At 37.5% G+C, this 16349-nt stretch overlaps 1 pseudogene; it reads left to right on the forward strand.

The window, feature by feature from the left end:
• The first annotated feature begins 2 nt into the window (after positions 1-2).
• Positions 3-16349, forward strand: part of LOC113053899 (mediator of RNA polymerase II transcription subunit 13-like) — a 29978-nt pseudogene continuing 13631 nt past the window's right edge.

Genomic DNA, 16349 nt, shown 5'->3' on the forward strand with positions numbered 1-16349 from the left:
CTCACTCTGCACAGAAGTGGATGCGGTTGCCTGTGGCGATGGATGGATCAGTGTTGACAGCACCAGTCATCACGGTGGCAAGATTCCACGCAGGATGGCAAGTCAGGTGGTTGAGAGTGTTTGGCAGGAGTGCAACATCAACCGAGCTCAGAACAAGTAAGTGTGCTCGGAAATCCTCAGAGGAGTTCAAAGTAAATCTTAATCAGATAATCACGTTTCAGTCATGATAGATCTACAATGCACTGTTACTGGTACAATGCATATCTGAGCCACATAATGTTTTATTACTGATAACTGAGGGAGAAACAACAATTAGGAGTGATCAAGATTAGTTGTCACACAGGGAACTTTTCACAAGGGCTTTGTCTGTAAGGTTTAAGTCAGATTTGCACAAATGTGTGAAAGGTTTGTGATGATGAAGAAATTTTCCCACCGGTTAATCGGCATATGACAACACTGGCAATACCGGTATCACCATGGGGGCGTTCCCTCTTTTCCTCCGCTTTCAAATGGCTTTAAAGCGCCGTGTGCATTTTACTTTCACTTTTGAATTAGCGGCAGTTTGGCATCAATTGATTGAATGCAACAACAAAATACAACATCAAACTTGCTTTAGCCTATTTATAAAACATAGAGCTTACATTAACCAAACAAATAAAAATACACCCTGCTATATGGCAGGTTTTGCCTAATATAAAATAACAAATAACCTTGCATAGTTTAAAAATAGGTATACAAAACTGGAAATAGGCAAAGTAAACATGCATGATATACAACCAAATAAATAAGAAGCGTAGAACGTTTATGAGCAAAATGAGGAATAAAGCTTGGAGGCACGGCATACATCAATAAAATACAGTTTAAATACAGAAGAAGAAAAAAATCAGCAAACGTTGTGGAACCAATTAAATAAGAAGCTAATGTTTTAACAGTCTTCCAAAATCACCTCAGATAAAGGGAAACGTCAACAGCTATTCAAAATCCAAAATATTGCCAAACAGGTGCTTTTGCATTTCTAAATCATCCGCCATAGTCTTGTCTGTCTCACCTCACTCTTCTTGTCAGTCAGCTTTCCTCACTGGATACTGGTTGTTCGGCATGCTGCATTGAGCAACTGCGTTCAGTTTTTACTTGTAGTGCCTGTTCTTTACTGAACTAAATTATTTTTATTACTATAAAAAAAATCTAAACAATGGTGGGGGTCGGTGATGCGGTGGTCAAGTGATGTAACCACAGTGTATCTCCATCAGCATAGTCTATCGCAGCAAGCCTAATGTGTGATTGTTTAATATGCTTTTAAACGTCAGTTCAATCCACTTTGGGAACAGTTTTTTAAACTAAGTTAAGCTGATAATCTTATCATTGATTGTACTACCTATAATGGCATATCTGCCTTTGTTCAAAAAGGTTAATGTGTTCAATAAAAATCTTTTTTCCTGGGTAAATATTCATAAACATTTGTGTAACTATAACTTAGCAGTATGTATACAGAATTTGACATTCAAATTAAACTGACGCTGGGAGATATTTACTGGAGTAAAACACAACTAGCCTCAGCAAAGTACCATAGATTTTGTGATTTAGAAACCATTCAGAAGATTCAGAGAGTTTGAATCCAATCTTGTTTCATTGTGTCTTTGCAGACGGAAATTCTCTGCTACAGCCTCCAATGGGACCAGCGAGGAGGAGACGCTGATGAAAGTGGGCTCCTGGGGACTTTGTCGACTCCACACAGAGATCAAGCTGCAACTGTTCGAGGTACAGACATGAACATTTACTCAGTCCTGTATTCTCACAGGCTGTCGTTGTTTAACCATCCCACACTGCTGCTGCTGCCACCACTAATCACTTTTGAGCCCGTGTAGTGTCATCTGTCACTCTGAAAATGACAGGCAATACATTTGTCACGGAGTATTAAATATGCTCTTTGTGAAAACCGGAGTGATGGTGTTAAGGTGTCATAAGCTCTGCTCTGATTTATTTTATTTGCCTTTCTGATAAAGAGAAGAAATTAGCTTGCTTAGATATTCATAGTCTGCATGTGTTGTGCAGAAACAAGAAACAAATTAAATTATTGCTTATTTAAAAAAAAGAAAAACGCTTGAGCCTCTCTTTTAAATACGTTAAACACTGTAAAATGTTAAGAACTGAAGTTTTCTGTCTTTGTGATGTGAGTGCTTGTTGTGAAAGCCTTGCGTTTTTAAGGGAGGGTTGAAAGGCGTGTATTAAAGCCTTCATTTATAGCTACAGGCTTGTGTGTTGAGATACTATGGAGCTTGAGAAGGTGACTGCCTCTCAAGATCAACATTATAAACAAGACATTGTACAAGGAAAGCCACAGGGAATCCCTGGCAGCTGCTGTGCTTTACATGTCTGATAAAGTGTGGACACATGTTATCAGGTCAGACAGACTCTGATATTAGAGGAGCGCTTGTTGTTAAAAGGGTGGTTTCTTAAACCTGTCCTTGGACTCGACAAACAGAGAATCTTTATTCAAACTGTTTTTTCAAGGATCCAATAATAGTTTGAAAATTCGTAATAATGAGCTAATTAACAAACTGTTACATTTTCCTGTTACGAGTCTCAAAATTACATTAAACCTGAAAAGAAATGTTATGAACTCTCACAGTGAAAAGAGGGGAATATAAAATAAGATTTCTGGTAATAGGTTTCTTATTAATGATGTCATCAGTTCATAATTCATGTATCTGTTGTTAAAATATTTCTTTATCTTATTAGGCACAAAACGCTGAAGCAGAGAGCAGGCAGCACGCCTGGTCAGCCACCCACCGCCGGACAGACGCAGCAGTCAACCATCAAGCACAAAGCTGGGGAGAAGCCCGAAAAGGGCGACAAGCAGCAGAAACGCCCGCAGACGCCCTTCCACCATCGCAACTCAGTCTGTGAAGATGTCTCCATGGAAACCGATGCTTCTGCGGGCCAGCGGTTGGCTCTAAGAGGTCAAGAGGGTGGACGGTTTCCAGGACTTCGCCCATCTGATGTGAGCACTGGCTCAAAACCTCCACAACTGCACAGCGGGGGCGGGGCTACCATAGATAGCAATGGCTCGACGGAGATGGTTGGCTCTCCTCAGCCACCACCACTGAGCCCTCACCCTTGTGAACGTGGCGAGGAAGCCTCGGATGGCATTAAGAACCCCTCCACACCACACAGCCAACATTTTTACCCTCCTTCCGCAGAGCCATGCCTCCTGCCCCAAAAAGGCCCAGATGATGCCCGTTTGGAGCCCCTCACCCAACCTTTTCCCCCTGCATACCCTGAGCCCCTGGAACCCACCCCGTACATCAGTGCAGCAGTAAACCTGGATGACGATGGGAGTCACGCGCCGTGGAGATTCTTCAACCTGCCCCGTAGGAAAGATGCAGAGGTTCCCACGCCATCACTACCAGGAGATAAACTCAGAGAAGAGGTCTCACTTGGAGCTGAAGGGATTATGTCTGTTACTGAGTGAGTATCACAGATTATTTCACACACACACTTTAATGCACTTACTTGAAGGTAAATAATGTCATTTCTGAGCCACCGAGCAAAAAACAAACTCTTCCCTCTGTCTACCATTGATTGGGCGAACAGACAACTATATGTAAATGATTTCTGGTATGATTAGACATTGTTCAACAGGGTGAGCCAGTTTACTGAATACTGAATAGATGTTGATATTGGGTTGTTATACCCATTGATCTGATAACCTGATTTCTGAACAGTCCATGTTTGCAGCTCTTTGATTGGGGAGAGACCTTTTGTGATTGTTGTGATTTTTGGCTGCAATGTTTTCAAAAGAACAAGGAAAAAAATTATGTTTTCCTTCATATATCCCCTTGTAGACGCATTTTGTTTATATTCGCTTTTAAAACCTCCCTGAAGTCTCAAACAATGCAGCGAGCTGAAAGTGCATATCTTTAGGATATAGAGGTCTTTGTAACCTGTAAAAGCCAGGGGGATAGCATTGTGCATTTGCGTTGTGTTATAATGGCTTAAGTAACAGTGTTTCTAAGTGAGAGTGGGACCACCCTGTGGACCCCCTTAATCCCTTTCGCTCACGGCTTTTTATTTCCAGCAGCCAGAGTTTGAGCCCCCAATACCAAACCCCAAATGCCCTTGTCCGTTTATGAACTGTTTGTTTGAAATGGCTATGATGTAGCCTCGTGCTCTGCACGCTCAAACAGACACATAAACACACTCTTGTTTTGTGTAGATTGCTCTTTCTCTGAGTGCACACACCATGTTAATCTCTCATGATGCGCCCTTTTGACATCATACTTCACTAATGTGCAGGCCCAGCACTGTTGTGAACTAGGAGATTATGGGTCCATTTCACACATGCATACAAACACTCAGGGGTTTAAGTGGGGATTTAGAGTAGAAATGAACATGGTATATGTTTAACTAGGAGTGGAATGGTACATGTTTTTCACTGTTTGTTTCATGGTTTAGAGTGACTGTTTCGGTACGGTTTGGTATGTGCTAAGTTTATGGAAAAAACTATACTAAAAAAAGGAAAGAATAGTCTTAACTACAAGCAACAACACAAATAAATAGTAGAGTAAAGATACAAATAAAATAACCATGATTTTCAGTGTTTTTTTTTTACGAGGTCTAGCATTAGTTTTTAGGTACAAAAATGTAGTCATTTTCAAACAAGATTCAGCCAGCTTTGTGCCCGTTCTGAGGTGTGGGTTTGCGCGCTTCGGATGAGCGCACGCACAAATGTGAAAGTAATTTTTTAAAATTTTTTCTTGGAAAATAAAAAATCACTTTAACTTCTTAAAGTGACCAGCAATTTTAGCAGTAAATAAAGTAATGTCGCAAATCAGAAAATGTCATTTTAACATCAGTGTGAACATACAAACAAACAAAAAGATAATGACACTATAATTTTATATCATTGTAACTTTGCTTTCCATACACTAAGTACCGTGTTTTCCGGACTATAAGTCACACTTTTTTTCATAGTTTGGTTGGTCCTGCGACTTAGTCAGGTGCGACTTGTTTACCAAAATTAATTTGACATGAACCAAGAGAAATGAACCAAGAGAAAACATTTCCGTCTACAGACGCAAGAGGGCGCTCTGTGCTGCTCATTGATCCTCTAGTCTACCACTGAGCAGCATAGAGCGCCCTCTCGTGGCTGTAGATGGTAATGTTTTCTCTTGGTGCTTGGTTCTAAATAAATGCGACTTATAGTCCAGTGCGACTTATGTTTTTTTCCTCATCGTGACGTATTTTTGGACTGATGCGACTTATACTCAGGTGCAACTTATAGTCCAAAAAATACGGTAATTCTTAATATACCACAGCAAAAACTATTACACCAAACATGATTAAAGTGAACAGTCAATAAAAAAGCACAATTGACAAGCATAGATAAAATAAACAGTAGTATTCAGCTATAGAAATGTAATAATTAAGTGTACAATTACACTACATTGTACACTGTATTAAATTCAGATTAATCTTTGTTATAGCGGTTTTGTTATTTGATTAAAATTGACATATTCAGATGCATTTATTTATAGGGTACCGTCCCTTTAAAACTGACTGCAGGCATCCAGTATAATGATACACATCTGATTTCCGGAAACTTTTCATGGATCTTCGTCTGTGGAATTTTGGAAATATTCCAAGCTGGAAACTTACCAGGAATTGATGGGAATTTTGGGCAATGTATGGGAATTAATTGGGAATTTTGGGAAATTATATACAAACATGAATATAAACATTTTGTTTGATCTAAGCTGACATGCATGCAAACTAATACAAATTTTAAAAAATAAAATCTTTGGGTTTTTGGGGGAATCTGTGATGCTTTTTTTCAAGATTTATTGATGAATATAAACGTAAGAATAGTGTTTATTCAAAATAGAAATCTTTTCTAAAAATGTTAGTCTTTACTCTTTTTATTAATTTAACATCCTTGTTGAATACAAGTTATACATTTCTTAAAAAAAGAGGGAAAAAAATTATAAATATATTTTTATATAAATATATTCTTATATATTCCCATTGAAAGTTTCCAGTCTTGAAAATTCCCATAATTTTGCAACACCAGTTGGGATTGATGTCAAAAGTAACATGAGAATATAAAGTCGATATGTGTGAAATGGACCTATAATTGCATAAGGGCTAGTTTTGGACTAGTTTTGAGAAGCAAGTGGGCAGGATTTTTGAAACCCTGGCAACCCTGATCTGAACGCACGTTTCTAATCACAGGAGCGCCTTTACTGACGAGATGCGTATGATAATCGCATTCGATTTTTTGCACAGCCATATTTATAACAGTAATCTTGGGGGGTAGACTCATTTAAAATAATGCACATATCAGGTTTTAGCCAGGTTTCTGTCAAACAGAGCACATCTAGGTTATGATCAGTGATCGTACCATTTACAAAAAGTGCTTTCGTAGAAAGGGACCTGATATTCAATAAGCCAAGCTTTATCACTTGTTTATCTGAATTGCATCTGTTTTTTATTTGTTGAACATCAATTAAATTGTTACTCTTAAATTGGTTTGGATGTTTTTTTGTATTTGTCCACAACATGGCGGCAGTGGCAAAAACAATACTACAGCAAGAATAAAAGTCACGCTGCCTACGCTGGAGGGGGTGTGGACAAGTCTTAACTTTTATAAAGAATGTATTTTAGGATTTGAGACTCTAGTCTTTGGAACTTTACAGATCTTCTTTATGCACAAAAAGCTTGTAACACTCCAAAGAGAAGAGAAAAATTGAAATGCAGTTTCCTTTAATAATAAACAGTGCGAAATAAGGTTATGTTCATATGCATGCTCAGCACTAGGTGCGTTTACATGGACACTTTTTGCTTCCATTGGAATGAATTCATTCTGATTGACGAATTCGAATGTAGTGTTTACATGAACACTAAATCAGGTTGATATGCACATTTTTCACAAGCTTATGATCGGATTTACTCTTTTGACATGATCACACTGCATGAATATACAGAGTTTTTCCCACTGTTGTCACTTGCTGTTTTAAAAAGATCACGTGATATTTATATACTTGGGGTTCTAGTTAGGCGACAACCAGCACATGAACTGTTGTGCAGTGCTGCTTACTTAAAAAAACAAAAAATAGTTGTTTGTTGATGAGAGTCTTATGCTGTGTTCACACCAAACGTGAATAGAGCGTCTGGCGTGAATGATTTCAATGTTAAGTCAATGTAAAGACACGTTAACGAGTGTATGGAGGTCTTGCTGCACGAATGAGGTTTTTAGCGTGGTAGGCGCGAATTTGCCTCATTTGCGTGTCTAGTTCGCGTTATGTGTGAATGGTGCATTTGTGCAATTTATGTGTTTGACGCGAATTTGGGTCTGCCGCCCGAGTTGAAAAATTTAAACTTTGGCATCAATTTGCGCCGCGTTAACCAATCAGGGGCCTGCTCAGGAGTCACTCATTCAACATGGAGGAACAACTGATGTTGTCAGTGAGCAGTCAACTGGAGCTTTATGACACAAGTATCACACACAAGTTCATATTTCAGGAATAAAAAAGACCTCGCTTGGAAGAGTGTGTTGTAAATACACATTTAACTTTTGAGTCACGTACACGTTTATCGACCCGCGGCCTTTCCGCTGTTTTTTACAACTATTTTCCCCCTAATATAGCCTACAGCTACTTTTGGCTAACAAGATATTTATTCAGAGGATGTGTGCAGGAAAAAGTGGAAAAGCCCTGAATGCTCTATCAACATCAGACAACTGCCTAGCACTTGCCCCTCCCACAAGAAGCATATTTCGTTTCGGACGCGCGTCAATTTCGCTTCAAACTTTTGCTTATTACGTGCGTCTATTTTGGTCTAGACACGCGAATGCATTCAAAATGTTCAAGCGGCAAACTAGACGCTAATTTGACGCTCTATTTGCGTTTGGTGTGAACACAGCATTAAACAAGGACTCTGGTGGAATGTTGTCCTGCTCCACTTCACAAACGCTGAGTGAAAGGAGAGTTTTTTATAATGTCGGGATACTTATTTATAACACTTCATTCACCAGGAAGAACAGCTTGTTCCGCACGTCATATGTCATTACGCTATTTCTACATCACTACGCATGCACAGTACTTTCCAGTTTCGGTTTTCAATCCGATCAAGTGTTTAAATGTCCTCTCGCTCAGAATACTAAAGGAATAAACCACCCCTTAAAATCAGATAAAATTTTTTGTTGGATCTAGCCAATTCAATCAAAATGAAGTGAGACTTTTTTTATTCTGATTGTGCATCTAGTCCTATTACAATCGGATTAGTAAGGTCCACGTAAACACAGCTACTGACACTCTTGCAACATGCACCAACCCTTCAGACTTCCAGGAAAAGCACCAAGGGAACTTGCCTCCCATGCGACTACTTTGATTTAAAAGCACAGTCATTTGACACCGGTGCCAGTGCTGTTTGATGACAGTCTCCAACATGTCACAGTCATGACATGTACACGTCGGCAGATATTCTTCACGCAAGTAAACATCTTATCTGCTTTCTCCAGAAATTTTAATCATTAAATGGTTACCCATACTGCAGCTTCCAAAAAACGTTAACTTGTTTTACTGCACCTTGATCTGTATTTGTGCTAATATGCATGATTAATATTCTTGTGCCTATACTTTTATTACTATATTCTGTGTTGCTTTGTTTCAAAAACAAAAACATTAGTTTTTTCATATAGTCCAAAATGTCACATCTATTAACATTAAATTGGGTTTGCTGAATTGGTTTAAGGGGGAACATTTGTTGGTTGTACTGATATTGGCCCTGTGTGAGAGTGTTTGGACACATTTCTGTGAATAATGTTTGTGTAGTATCAACTTTTCCTCTAAACCATTGCGGGTGAGTGCTATTGAAAGCAATGACTTTAGGCCCTCATAAATTCACCAAGCAGCAGTGTTATGACACAATGAAGCGTACACATTGCTCAGTCGTGCCGTTGTCTTCCTGGAAGAATTCTTGTTGATAGTATTAAGTTAAAAAAGAAGTGCCCCTAATCCCTCACTAGAAACAAAAAATGTCTGGTTTGAAAATGTTTTAGCATGTGTTCTTCATAAATATTTGATGTTTTAAATAATTCACATTCCTTCAACAATTTAAGATGTACGTTAACATTCCAGTACTTTGCATCTATAAGATTGTTGTTTGCCTGGAGTTGCCCAAGATCAGGAAAAAGTTTAGAGAGCTGTCACTGTGTTGAGATGTAATGGTATGCAGTGCAATCCCACTACGCAATTGGCTAGTGTCCTCTTTTGTCTGTTCTGCTGTTAGATGGCCAAGTGTAATCCCTGTGCTCTCTGGGGCCTCAAAATGGGTTTAATCTCTGGCCAGCACCACTGTTCGCTGTCACCCCCCATCAGAGCTACAGTGGTCTGATCTGTGTGAGATACATACCAATCAACCAACACAGTGGGATTTTACATAACATACATACATTAACAAATGAAGATTTGATGAGCAATAGAACTGTTTTTAGAATTTTAAAACTTGATAAAACTTTAGTGTTTAGACAGCATTATAATTTAATAACAGAAAACTGATATAGGTTTTCTATTATGCTATGAATGTTAATTTCACTAAAAAATAATCTTTTAATCCAAAATATTGCCCACTTGATTGGTCTGAGTAATATCACACACATCATCAAAATGTTTTTTTTTTTTGTTGTTTTTTTTATGTATCAGTCGATATCAATAACTGTCAGAATAAATTTACTTTTTCTCTTTCAAGTTTAAAGTGAAAAATACCTGAACATTAATTGTGGTTTTGAACTACTCTTTATGGTTAGGACACAACACTTCACATTTTATTTATTCTTTACATTCTTCTTGTCATTAAAAAAAAAAAAATCTTACTAGAAAAAAAAGTATTTCTTAGTTCATGCATGTTTTGTCAGACAACTCAACAGGTTTGTTTTGCCTGATTTTGACTCATATCATCAGCAGTTTGCGGTGCAGGCTGCAATATAATTATATTTTTTGTCCCTCAGAAATTAGGGATGCAATAATTCCATTTTTCAGAACCGATCCGATACTGAAAATTCTGAGTATCTACTGATACCAATTCAATCCGATACTAGCGCTTTTTATTTTTTAATCAATGTAGAATTTCTATACTTATCTGTGTTGACCTGATCACCACTCTTTGGTGTTAATCACAATCTACTACATATAGACAAATTAATTTTAATGAAAAATAGCAAATTAAAATATATATCTTATATATAATATAATATATAATATTATGATCTATGACAAAAATACTATTATAAACTAGGTTAGTGGATAATTCAGCAGCAAGAGATACTCTATATTCTAGAAAAGTCACGGGTGCACAATAAGTTTATAAAATCTGGTAAAATGTTACACATTGCTCTTTGTATTGTTGTAAAATACATTCATATAAAAACAAGTATATACATTTATATAGAAATATAAAATGTTTCTTTTAAATTTATAGCACAGTAATAAAGGCAGCAACATATCATAGGACAGAACAAGAAAGACTATTAATAATCTTTGATTGCACATAAAGGTATTATAATACTAAAAGCGCTAACATATAGTGGCACAGAGCGCTTATGCGCATGCCGTGCTTTCTGTAGATATATTTATCATGTTTGTGAGACATGTTTTCACTTAGGTTTATTTTTGTGCTCTTGTTAAAGATGAGATGGCAGAATGCACATTGTGTTTGTATTCTTTATTTTATTAAAGCACAACATTTTGTTTCTAGTTTGAGTGCACTCAGATAAATGTAGACCCTTTGCAGTTACGAATGATGTATTACTCTTATGAGCAAAAATTACGGCGTATCCACTGAAAAAAATGCAAGTGATCACTCACATCTCCATGTCTTGATGTGTCTCCGCACAAACTATTGCTTATAGCGCACATTTATCTAGGTTTAACATTTAAACATTGTAATATGCTTGACTGTTTTATATCTATGGATTTTAAGGCAAGTCATGATTATTTGAGAAGTCTAAATTGAACAAACATAGGCTCACTGTCTGCCGCTGGCTGCTTGGTTGTTACTTGGTAGTTGAAAATTTAAAGAAAACGTATATTTAACAAACAAAAAATGCTCCAAACGTTTTTCTAAATTAACTAAAAAAAAAATAAAAGAATCACTTTGTAATTACACAAAACAGATATATTTTAATAGCTGAAACAGTAGTATAAGCTGTTAAGGACTGTTTAGCCATACAGACCAGACACTAGAACATCCCTTCATTCAGACACAGTAGAAGATCTGATAAGAATCAGCGTAGATGGGCCGAGTCTGGAAGAGTTAGCTGCCAGAGAGTGTGGCCAGCTGGTTTAGCCAAGGCCAAAGATCAAGAAGGCCAAAATACAGAGGTTGGCCATCCTAGGGGCATATGACTGCATTGGAGGATAGTCTATAAGATATTGAGCCATGAGATGTTCAGTTTGAAGCCCTTAAAACTCTTAATTTCGATTTTCTTTTTATTTCATTTATCTTGAGATGTTTTAAGTTTAAATTTCAGCTTAGTGAAGCACTTTTAGCACCAACACTTTTTCAGTAAGTAACCTTTCTTGTAGAATTGTGCTTCAAATAAAGAACTTCATGTTGACCAGAATGTTAGTTAATCATTTAGGCTAAAAGACAATATTGGCTATATGGACAGCGATCTAAAAAAAAAAAAATTGCCCTTGTAAAACTGCGGTGTTAAATGCGATGAGGTCAAAAATTTGGGTGAACCCAACTTTTGTGCTGGTGCACCTAAGAAAAAAAAGTTTGGTGCAACAGTGCAAAAGGTTAGTCTACAACCCTAATAGATTTAGATCATGATCACCACTGTTAAAACCACACATATAGCACCTCAAAACCATGGTAAAAAAAAAAAAAATTTTACTACTGGTTTCAAGTGTTTGTATAAGAAAAACAGTAGTCTAAATATATTTAGTTTAAATGGGTAAACACTATAGCTTAATCTAAAAATATATTGTTTTTATATTCTATTGCTCATTTAATGATATGTTAAAGGGGGGGGTGAAATGCTCGTTTTAACTCAATATCCTGTTAATCTTGAGTACCTATAGAGTAGTACTGCATCCTTCATAACTCCAAAAAGTCTTTAGTTTTATTATATTCATAAGAGAAAGATAGTCTGTACCGATTTTTCCCGGAAAAACACGAGCGCCTAGAGGTGTGACGTGTGGGCGGAGCTAAAGAATCACGAGCGAAAGTAGGATTTTGTGTTGAGCGCGTCTGGAAGCTGTGACACAGATCCAGAGGCTGAAATTTAACAAGAGCAGCATCAGCAAAGGCTTCTCTATGTGGTATGTACTGAAACTGTATATATTTGCTTAGCGGTTTTGGAAAATGACTAAGTTCCAATTTGTTGTCTTTTTCTTTTTTTTTCTTTTTTTTTTTTTTTTAAGCTGTACATGTGGAAAGTGCAGTTTGATGATAACATCACATGTTGTTTACTTGATGTGCTTACGCGCTGATAGCTAAGTTAACAACACAGAGATATTTGAAGCAGTTTTACTCACCGCATGCGTGTCCAACACACGATCCGTTGGGATTGCATTATCCTTAAGAAATAAATGATGTGCAAATCCAGCGTCAACCTGGGCCTTGTTTGTAAAACAAGCATCTTTGAAATGCAGGGGAACAAACACAAACACTTGCACAACTCCGTTGATGCTCTGTAAAAATAAACTCCATCCACTGGTCCCCTAATGCTGTTTCTCTTTTGGTAATCTGTGCAGGGTTGTCTTGCCCTGGCAACCAAAAACACACTCATTTTGTGACATTTCGCGACGCTCTCACTCTGATCAGTGAATGTCTGTTGTGCTGTCAGTGCTCTGCTATACGGGAGCGCACGCTCTTCCGGCAGACACGCCCTTAGCACCCATATAAGGAAATTCCGCTCCATCTAACGTCACACAGAGCCATACTCGAAAAAAACTTTCTGAAACTTGTGACAAACCGGAAGGAGTATTTTTGGAACAGAAATACTCCTTCAAACGTTCAACTTAATTTTTGAAACTTTGTCCATGTTTAGCATGGGAATCCAACTCTTTAACAGTGTAAAAAACTCAGTATGCATGAAATAGCATTTCACCCCCCTTTAATGATATAGGCCTAATAAAATTTTATAGGAATATCACATTTATGGCACAATACCATGGTACAGTTAGTGTTGTTACTACAGTAAATCCATGTGAAATGATGGCGATTTGTACATTAAAAGCCTTCAGACTGTATTGCCATGGACATTGTTTCTCCTGTTTATCAGCATGGTTTCATCTGGCTTTAAACTAATTTAAATCAACGAGTCATTTGTGTTCTTCTACAAATTTAAGTGCTTCACACTAGATCCCACAGCGATGTTTAGTGGTCGCTTGACCGAGACACATCAAGTAAACTCGTCTGCTCTATTAAACCCGTGCTGCACTGCTGTTTGATCTTTGATCTGAGCAGATAAATGGTCCATGGGGCAAACTCTTGTTATCGTTTTGAGTAAAATTATAAAGCCCTATGATGGTGTACAAGAAGTGTTATAATATTTTAGTCTAGGTTTGATCTATTTTTCTTGTGTCCTGTCCAGGTTAATGGTTTCCTCCAAAAGACCGCTCAAGGTCTCAGATGAACGGATCCAGACGTACCTGCAGCGACAGAACCAGCACCTGGCTGCAGCCATCACAGACGGCGACCATGAGCCTGAGGTCGACCCCTACGCCTTTGTCGATGGAGATGTTAAGTTCACCTTCTCTGATAAGAAAGACAAAGCGGGGGGAGATAGAGAACCAGGGAAGAAACACAAGGTGAGCAAAGTTTTTTGCTAGAGATCCCATTATGGACTACTTCTTGGGTTAAACTAAAATTTTGGGGTTAGTAAGATTTTTTTTTCACGGTATTTTAAGCTCACAGAGGCTGCATCTAATTGATTAAATATACAGTAAAACAGTAATATTGTCAAAAATGATTAAAATGACATGTTTTTTTAATTTTAATTAGGGATGTCAAATTTCGATTATTTCCATGATCGATCGTCGTTTAAATTAACGATCAATTAATCGATTAATCGTTAACCATAATACTGCAAAATGCGTCTATTGCAGGCACGCAGTCAGCGGTATGACAGGATGTGCAAAAGCCACACACACACACAAAACGCTTTCTCACTTGAATTAAAGAGGTTTTAGTCTGAATAAAATGCTAGTAGCAGGATTATAAAATGAATAGATGCGATTATGATCATTTGATAAAATGAAGAGAGCGCGCCATACTTTTGAGGTCATTTTACTTTGTTGACAGTTTCCAATCCCGCACGGGGAACGCTGAACGTGCCTCTTTAAATGGTTTTGTGGTGCTCGTTGTTGTATTTTAAAGCACAATTGCGATGTTTTCAACTGACATTATTGTATAAAATTATCCGAAATGTGGAGCGCGTGTGACTGCGCTGCACATTAAGTGAACTACATCGGCGCTGCTGCACCAAAACACAGTTGCTCACATTAATTTGATCCTGCTGGATTCTGTTCTAGAAAATGTCAGATTTTTAAAAATCCGGCATACAGCGCATTAGATCGTGAATGTGCATGCGTGCAGACGAGGATGAGCGAGCGCGGCTTTGGCTAGATTTATTTGGAGGTTATTGCTCATGTCTCATTCGGCACAAATCAAAATGTTTCCATATTCGCAATGTATTTGAATGTTAAACTATTATTTATAATGTAAACTAGGCTTGTACTTAAAGCGCATTCGCATATAGACGGAAAAGATGATCCTCTTCATATGAGCAAAAACGTCCTTGGCATAACAGCAGAGTGGACCAGTATACTACGGTCTATTTAAACTGACCAGTGTAACCTTTTAATGTTTAGTTGACATTTTATTTTGATAATGAACAGACTGCGATGTAAGTTTGAATCGCTAGAATATACGTGTGCAGCAGGCTCCGGGGCGATCGAAACAGCTGAGACATTAAAAAAAATATATATTTTCCGCAAAAGTGTTTACTTTCATTTGTGCACACTCACAATAAAAACAGAAGATTTGTGCTCTTGTAAAATAAAGCAAACAAACAGAATGCGTTGTCATCCTTTTTTCTTTTTTTTTTTGTGAACTTATGGAGCGCCCACACTTCTGTTTTAAATCCGTTAATCTTAATTAGCCTATTTAAGTCGGATATATTTCGCATAGCCTATTTAAAAAAAAAAAAAAAACATGAAAACAAATTTTTATGTTGGGCCTATTACTTAGTAGGCTATACATTTCCTTAAAGCATCCCATTTTGTCCCAGGGCTTAGAACCTGTGCCCTAGTCAGGTCCATGCAGAAACTTGTGAACGATGCTCGGCGTCACCGTTTAGTGACAGCAGTGAATGCTCCAGGAATGTGTTGGTCACAGCGCGTATTAATCGCTGTTTTGAATCCAGCAATTATTTATTTAGAAATTATAATATCTGATTATGACAAGTGTGGTATAAAAGCTTTGTTTATTAGAGGAATAATAGGTTAACTGGAAAATGTTAGATCGCGACCATGCTTTTGGACCCCATAGTCTTCATTTACGCGGCTTTGTTCTGGTTTGCCGGTTGGTCACGAATTTCCACAAATTCAGTATATTTAGGCATTGTTTCTTTTCCTAAATCTTCATAGTCTAACCCTCTAATTTCCCAGGTTTATTTTATTATCTTTCGCTTTTAATAACTGTTTTCGCATCTCTTACTGTGGTAAACATGGGAAGGGAAATTAAAGATTTAATGAATTAAGAATTCGTTCGATTTATTAATTTGTTCCCTTATTTCACTTAAATCATGGGTTATTTAGGGAACAAAATTAATGAAACATGGACAATTGCCACATTAATAATTCGTAGGAATGAATTAACAAGTTGTAGGAATGAATAGACTACCTGTCCTGTCACTGTGTCCCGCAGCCCTGCAAAGCGCACGATATAAAACAGTTATCTGATGAAATGATTAGTAACTACATTTCTATTGCATTTAATGTTGAAGAACTTTTATGTTGTTTCTATTTTAATGTACTTTAAAGTTTAAATCTCATTAAAAGCTTAATTTGTACATTGTGAATGAATGATGATGCTTTTATATATCGTCACCGTCACTCACAGCCGCTCGCACGTGTTGAGTGCGCATGAGCCGCACGCAGCCCAACATTGAATCGGTTAACCGACCATCGATAGCCTTAATCGATTGCATCTCTTATCGACAATTAATCGATCATCGATTAATCGTTGACATCCCTAATTTTAATTTATTCCTCTGATGGCAAAGCTGAATTTACAGCAGCCATTACTCCAGCCTTCTGTGTCACATGATCCTTCAGAAA

The sequence above is a fragment of the Carassius auratus genome, chromosome 35 (genome assembly GCF_003368295.1).
Source record: "Carassius auratus strain Wakin chromosome 35, ASM336829v1, whole genome shotgun sequence".
Taxonomy (NCBI): domain Eukaryota; kingdom Metazoa; phylum Chordata; class Actinopteri; order Cypriniformes; family Cyprinidae; genus Carassius; species Carassius auratus.